Source organism: Oratosquilla oratoria, chromosome 44, assembly GCF_046742065.1.
Source record: "Oratosquilla oratoria isolate Oo_2021 chromosome 44, ASM4674206v1, whole genome shotgun sequence".
NCBI classification, from domain to species: Eukaryota; Metazoa; Arthropoda; class Malacostraca; order Stomatopoda; family Squillidae; genus Oratosquilla; species Oratosquilla oratoria.
The window spans coordinates 9,195,411-9,204,151 of NC_134820.1; the positions used below are offsets into that span (position 1 = coordinate 9,195,411).

At 38.5% G+C, this 8,741-nt stretch overlaps 1 protein-coding gene across 1 annotated transcript in view; it reads left to right on the top strand.

The window, feature by feature from the left end:
• Positions 1-2,796: 2,796 nt before the first annotated feature.
• Positions 2,797-8,741, top strand: part of LOC143022235 (arylsulfatase L-like) — a gene marked incomplete at its 3' end in the record, with an annotated part of 45,197 nt that continues 39,252 nt past the window's right edge. The window contains 1 exon segment of the mRNA XM_076180357.1: positions 2,797-2,852.

Consider the following 8,741-nt stretch of genomic DNA (forward strand, 5'->3'; position numbering starts at 1 on the left):
CCAGGGGCGGCACTTAAGCATGTAAGGGCTCTGTATGTATGTATGTATGTATGTATGTGTGTGTGTATGTATGTATGTATGTATGTATGTATGTATGTATGTATGTATGTATATATATATATATGTATATATATATATATATATATATATATATATATATTTGTGTGTGTGTGTGTGTGTGTGTGTGTGTGTGTGTGTGTGTGTGTGTGTGTGTGTGTGTGTGTGTGTGTGTGTGTGTGTGTGTGTGTGTGTGTGTGTGTGTGTGTGTGTGAGTGTGTGTGTGCGTGTATGAGTATATATGTATATATATATATATATATATATATATATATATATATATATAGATAGATAGATAGATAGATAGATAAATAGATAGATAGATAGATTAGTAATTAGATAAATAAATAGATGAATAAATAAATAAACAAATAGATAAGTAAATAACCAAATAAATAAATAAATAAACAAACAAATAAGATAATGTAGTAACGTAGATATTCCAACTAACTAAGCAGTCACCAGTAGCCATTAGGAATCGGTTTTTAGTTTCCGGATAGCCGAGCAGGTCCTGATGCCTGCATCCGTCACTAGAAATAGTACCACGCTACCTGTCTGAGCTGTCTCCTGCAACTTTGTTTCTGGTAACCGGGGAGAGAGAGACTAAACATCAAAATGAAACACGCCAGAATATATTCCGAATTGATAGAATGACTTTCAGTGACCGACAGTGGGAATATTTTCCGTCGTTAGCTGGCTGCACGCTGGGCAGCAGCGTAGAGGGCAGGTTCTTGATCCACAACCAACCAGAACGCGTGAAATTTGTTTGAAAAATTAGGACTGACACTTTTCTCATTACTTTAATAGGAATTACTAACATCAAATGGTAATTCTATGCAGACTGTCTCATTTTTTCAAATGTATTTGAGGCGGCGCACGTCAAATGTAGAAAAAGTTTCCATGTTAACAAGGAAGCTTGTCCCCAATTTGTCGCTAATCGCCTCCCAACCAAGTGGGCATATTTTTCTTATTCGTAAGATGAATTCTAACATAATGTAGACTGATTCCAATAAATAGTGTGATATAAACATCTAAATTCGTTAGATTGAAGATGTCATTACAGCAACAAGTCACGGGAGGGATTCGGCAGACGATTTGCGGTCGACATTCTGCACAACGTTTCGATTTGAAACCATAATTGGTATTTCCTCATGAATTATAGTTGGTGTTTTGGTGTCGTAATTTCTCACTCCCCATGAAAAGAGAGAGAGAGAAAAAAAAAAAAAGGTTAAAAGGTACCATGACAGAAAGTAAGCATAATACCATACAAACCTTTCAGGTAACAAATATTGATGCTTGATGTTAAACTAGATAATTCAGCTGGACAAGGACAGTGCTAGGTTCGGAGCTTTCCCCGTATAGATGCACACACATCTCCCAGCTTTGGCCTGAGTGCCAAAACTGGATGTTTAACCTCTTTTCCTATGCCAAAAGTCAGAATTTTGTCTTCACAGAAAGAGGAATGCAGTGGAGGAAGGGTTTCTACGAAAGAACATGTTTGGAGCGTCAAAAGTTAATTGAGATAATCTTAATCCGTTCGCTACAGTGATTTTTCCCAAACTTGATGACAGTCTCCAGGGAGTGTCACTGTATTGAAGGACAGTAAAATGTTCCAGAATTGTATAGGCATCACAGATATGTGTCCGACACTGACGTCGCTACACACAAGAATAATAATCAATTATTCAGTTGAGGGGGAGTGGTAAAATGAGGCTCTGACCCCAGGAGGCATTTAGCTGCGACCAAAGCCGCCACTGTCAGTCAACTTTGTCCCTATATGTACTCAGACTGCCAGGGCAGGTGGGAGGCAGTTATTTGTGAGCGCCATTGGAATCGAACCGGGTCCCACGTGGTTACAAGGAGGTGAACATGAAGCTCAATAGCACACAATAACTCGACAGTGTTGTATTTGAATCATCCCCAACTATAAAATCGCCTGGCATTAGCCAGACATAAGAAGTGGTCACCGAGTTAAGTTTAGTTCCTACAAGTCTAACTGATCTCTCCCTGCAGATTTTGACCTGGCAGATCAAGCGATTCTTTCCACCAAATTAATTTCCGGAGTAAAGACGTAAAATGGTTTTAGTTGACCCATACCTTTGGCATAGAAGAATGACGAAATTTCGTTCGGGTTGGTGCCAGGCGATTTTATTTGGCTGATAGCCCCTAACTCCCCCACTCCCGACTGAAGTTTGTTTCCGTGGTTATTCCCATCTGCTGATTAGAATCACATGGCGACAGACAAATTAAAAATTAAATTCAAGTTAAATAATTAAAGGGACATCAGCCGAATGTGAATCGAAGCAGGCCAGCACTAGATCTTAGGATAAGTGATTGAAATGATAGACGGTGCTTCCCGGCTGAATCGGATCGCCTAACGTGGGCCAGAGTAAAACGTGGAATGTACCGCCAGTCACCTGCTGAAAGGGGTCATTGACGATTGTTTTAGTTCCTTCGGTTGGGAGGTCACCTTTCAGCTCAAAGAGATCATCCCATGTTACCAGAATGCAATACATAAATGATATCCCCAGGTTGAAGAGGATTGTAAAGTCACTATATCCTTCTGCCCTGGGTCTATGCATCCATTAATCTAATAAAGTCGTCTGGCGCCAGCCACAAGAAAATGTATAAAGTCTCCCCCGATTCTGGTGAATCAAAATGACCGCGTCACATAACCTTCAAAAGTGCGCTCGAGAGGTTCGAGCCATGCATGGTGGGGCCTCCTTGTAGCAGTCGTCGAGCTGCAGCCGACCTGGGCGCGCCTGTCGTCCGTCGTCCGTGTCCCACCCTCGAACGTGAGTCTCTTCTTTCAACTTTTCTATTTCGTCTGCGTCTCACATGTCGTCTCGTCGCTCTGCGGTTCGTCCACCCGCAACCAAGCAAGCCCAACCGAGCAGGTGACGTTTACTCTTTACAAATCTCATCCTGGTTGATACCAGACAATTTTGTTCGGCCGAAGGCACAGATTCGGTTCAAAACGGGATCTCGATCGATTGAGACTCCATTGTGTCCAGAGTCTGTCCCTTCAGCTAAATGAAATTGTTTGGCTTTGATCAGAACGAATTTTGTGAAGCGTCTCAACTGGTCAGAGGAATCAGAATAAATTGATGCAATTTGTAAAATACGGCCTCGTGGTCTTCTATAGTGAACATTCCCTTCAGTATAGAAGGGGAGATAACCGTACTGATTTCCATTGTGGCTCACGCTATACCATTTTGTTAACCCGAAGACGGACCTCAGACTGAAAGGATTGAAAGGTGTTTCAATGAACCCTTTTATCCCAGTGACATATTTCATCAACGTTGTCTTAACCGTTTCTAGAGGATTTTATTTACCACAAGGGCAAAGCACTGAAGTGGGTGCCGGATCGTGAGAGTGATGCAATGCGAGAGGGCGGCGACGATAGCGTACCTCAACTAACCCTTTCATGACCACATACTGTACGGTGATGCCAAAGCCCGCCTCACTCCCTCGGCGGGCCTCTGGACTGTGGGCACCGCTATGCCATGGTATATTGCAGTGTTCAGTTGTCCAAACCTACAATTTCGTGCAAAACCCTTCATGTTCGTTTGATGCCGGAAACGACAAAATTCATCAACTCGATGACGCTTTCGGCAGAAGAACTCGTTTTGCATCCAGCGGCGTGCAGCGCCGGTGGGTCGGAATTCCTCTTTCTCTTGACACGAATCGGACCCCTCCAACGAATAAAATTGTTTGGTGTTGTCCAGAACTAAGTTTGCAAAGGGTGTCGTCGGGTTGAAGGAAGGGGTGGGTGACGTGAGCGGGTAACCTTAGCCCTTGGTCTCGTTTCGTCCCTTTTGTCCCGGCTCGTGCTTGGCGCCACGTCCAGTGAGCACGATGAGTCGAGGAACTACATGTTTACCTGGTTGCCTGAGTACGAAAGGTAAAGGTGACGGCCGTGATAATATCATAATGCCCTCTGGCAAATAAAGGATTGTCCGAACTAACTTGATAACTGAACAACTGAATTAGATACTGTTGTGACTCTTTTACTGAAATGCACTTACTAGTGTTCACAAAAAGCAAAATGATGTTTTGGTGTGTTGAGGTTCGCAAGCACGAATATTTTGGTTCGATTCCTAACATACCAGTGACTGGCACTTGCTCTAGGTGTCCGACCACAAATGGCAAGCCTCATCTGCAAATAAAAGCCTCCTGTTGTAGCTCATCTATGGCAATTGTTAATACTACTTTGACTGCTGTCGTTACTACTGTTACCACTACTACTACTACTGATGATAATATTGATATTTGAGCATTGTAATTACTTTGATGATAGTAATAATATCGTTGCCGATATTACAATACTAACAACAGTGATAATAGTATTGATAATAATAATAATGACGGTGATAATACGATAATAACAATAATAATAATAATAATGATAATAATAATAAAAATAATAATAATAGTAATAATAATAATAATAATAACAATAATAATAATCATAGTAATAATAATAATAATAATAATAATAATAATAATAATAATAATAATAATAATAATAATAATAATAATAATACTAATAATACTAATAAAAATAATAATAATAAAGTAATAATGATGATAATAATGATAATAATAATAATACTAATAACAATAATAATGATACTAATAATAATAACAATAGTGATAATAATGATAATAATAATGATAATACTAATAATAATGATAATAATAATAGTAACAATAGGACTAGTAATAATAATAATAATAATAATAATAATACTAATAGTAATAATTATAATAATAATAATAATAATAATAAAGATAATAAGAAATAATAATAATAATAATGATGATGCTAATAATAATAATAATGATAATAATAATAATAATAATAATAATAATAATAATAATAATAATAATAATAATAATAATAATAATAATAATAATAATAATAATAATAATAATAATAATATTAATAATAATGATAATAATAATAATAACAATAATAGTAATAATAATAATAGTAATAATACATACATACATATACCAAAGGCTTTTTCCCTCTTACACGGGGGGGGGTAACCAAAAAGAAAAAGGCATAGAAACCACTCCCACCCATTTCATTTCCCATATATTCCACTCCCCTCCACCCACCTCCCTCCCTCTTATCTTGGCACCTCCTGGATGACGGGTCATCCCTGCATCCTGTCCACTGCCCTGGGTCAGAAGCAGTCTCATAAGACACAGCACATTCACAGCATGGCCGCTTCATAAATTCGGCGACCCCCCCCCCCCCTCTCCGTCCCCTCATACATGAAAGGAGAAGACAGGGAGAAATGCCTTCGGGTTGCGTCAATTTTTTTTATTTTTTTTTATACATACTTCCTCACCCCCCATCCCCCACCCACTCCCCCTCATGCATCACAGCATCATCTATACACAACCCCTCTCCATTCACCCCTATCTTCTGTCCCTTTACAGACATTCCTCTCTTTTGTAACGCCCCTTTCTCCCCATCCATCCATCTCATCCTAGGACACCCCCTCATATTTACTCCTTCCACCTCCGCCTTCCACACTTCTTTTACTAATCTTTCTTCACTCATTCTTTCCATGTGTCCAAACCATCCTAATGCTCTTTCATCAACCCTATCTCCCAGCTCCCTTTCCACCCCTGTTCTCCTCCTCACCTCCTCATTTCTCACTCTAACTAGCCTAGTAACCCCTATCATACTTCTCAGACATTTCATCTCAAACACATTCAAACTCCTTCTCTCTTCCTCTCTCATGTTCCATGTTTCTGCCCCATACATTGCTGTTGGCACAATCACTCCTTCATATAACCTCCTCTTGGCATCCATTCCCAGATGTCTATTTCTCATAACACTTTTTAATCCACCAAGGCATTTACTCGCTTCTCTCAATCTACATTCTACCTCCACTCCCACTCCTCCCTCTCCTGTCACATTCGCACCCAAGTATCTGAAACTATCCACTTCCTCCAGTTTCTCACCCTTAATGCTCATTTCCAGCCTACTGTCACTCTCTCCCCTTGTACATCTCATCACCTTACTTTTGCCCACATTTATCTTCAGCTTCCTTCTTTCACACACCTTCTCAAACTCTGTCACTAACTTCCTCAATCTCTCCTCTGATCCTGCTACAAGCGCAGTGTCGTCACCAAACAACAGCTGGCTCACCTCCCACTTTTCTCCATTTTCTTTTATCATCTCCAACCCCTGACCCACTACCCTTGCATTCACCTCTCGCAAGATTGAGCAGCCAGGGCGGCATAACACACCCCTGACGAAGTCCCACCTTTACCTCAAACCATTCACTCTCTCAATTTCTAATCCTAACGCAAGCTCTACTACTCTCATAAAAACTCTTGACTGCTCATAACAGCTTTCCTTCTATCCCATATATCTGCAGTACCTCCCACAGTGCTTTTCTGTCTACCCTGTCGTAAGCCAATTCCAGATCCATTAAAGACCAAAAAACATCCTTACCTTTTCCTATAGCTTTCTCACATATCTGTCTTACCACAAAAATTCTGTTCTACACATAACCTACCTGTCCTAAAACCACACTGTTCCTCACCAATTACTCCCTCTGTTCCTCTCCTAATCCTCTCTTAAACAAACATTAAATAACCTCACCAGCCAGTCCACCATAACTGTACCTCCTTTTTTAAGACATTCTGCATGGCATCCATCCAACCCAGGTTCCTTACCTGCTCTCATCATCTTAACAGCTGCTTTCACTTCATCCTTCACTATTTCTCCTCCATTTTCCTCACTCATCACTCTCATTTTCTTAGCGCTTCCCACTGCAACTACTTTTCCCTCCCTATCCTCCTTCACATTTAGCAACTCCCTAAAATACTCTGCCCACCTTCCTCTCACTGCCTTCTCTTTCATCATCATCTCTCCATCTGCACCTTTTACCTTTTCTTCTCTGCTTGATCGCCTCCTCTTCCTCTTTTAATTTCCTTCCAAAACATCTTTTTATTGCTTTCAAAAATTTCTGTCATACTCTTTCCCCATTTCACATCTGCTCCCCTCTTTGCTTCCTTTATCTTATGCTTAACTTCCATTCTCTTTACTTTGTACCTCTCATACGATTCCCTCGTCCTAATTTGTAGCCAATCTATGAAAGCTCGCTTCTTCTCTTCTACACCCTTCTTTGCTTCCTCACCCCACCACTCACTACCCTTCCTTCTATTTCCTCCCGCCCTCCTTGTTCCACACACCATCTTTGCACACCTTATGACTCCCTCCTTGAACCATCCCCATTCCTCCTCCACTCCTAGTTCTACTCTATCCTTTACTCTCTCCCACTCCTCTCTCAACTTCGTCTTATACTAATTCTCCTTTTTTTCCTCATTTAAGCAGTTCACTCTACGTACCTCCCTACCTCCTGCCCTTTTCCTCTTTCTCCACCTATTCTCCACTCTCAATTTACCTTCCACCAGGAAATGATCTGATATTCCCCCACTCTCTCCCCTTAGAACATGTACATCCTCAACTCTTCCTACCATACTCCTGGTCACCACTATATAGTCCATTAACGCTCTATCTGCCACCCTTCCATCCACCACCCTCTCCCATATGTACTTATGCTTGACTTTCTTCTTAAACACTGTATTTGCTATCATCAACTCTCAAGACACATCACCATAATAATAATGATAATAATAACAATAATAATAATAATAATAATAATAATAACAATAGTAATAATAATAATGATAATAATAATAATAATAATAATAATAATAATAATAATAATAATAATAATAATAATAATAATAATAATAATAATAATAATAATAATAATAATAATAATAATAATAATAATGATAATAGTAATTATAATAATGATAATAATAATAATTATTATAATTATAATAATAATAATAATAATAATAATAATAATAATAATAATAATAATAATAATAATAATGATAATAATAATAATAATGATAATAATGGTAATAATGATGATAATGAAAAATAATAATAATAATGATAATGATTATAATGATAATAATAATAATAATAATAATAATAATAATAATAATAATAATAATAATAATAATAATAATAATGATAATAATGATAATAACAATGATGATGATGATGATAATAATAATTATAATAATAATAATAATAATAATAATAATAATAATAATAATAATAATAATAATAATAATAATAATAATAATAATAATAATAATAATAATAATAATATTAATAATAATAATGATAATACATATACATACATATACCATACATACATATACCAAAGGCTTTTTCCTCCTTACACGGGGGGTAACCAAAAAGAAAAAGGCATAGAAACCACTCCCATCCATTCCATTCCCTACATATCCCACTCCCCTTCACCCTCCACCCTCTTCCCTCCCTCTTATCTTGGCACCTCCTGGATGACGGGTCATCCCTGCATCCTGTCCACTGCCCTGGGTCAGAAGCAGTGTCGCAAGACACAGCACATCCACAACAAGGCCGCTTCATAAATTCGGCGACCCCCCCTCTCCGTCCCCTCATGCAAAAAAGGAGAAGACGGAGAAATTCCTTCGGGCTGCGTCAATTTTTTTTTCTCATACATACTTCCTCACCCCCATCCCCCAGCCACTCCCCCTCATGCATCATAGCATCATCCATACACAACCCTTCTCCATTCACACCTATC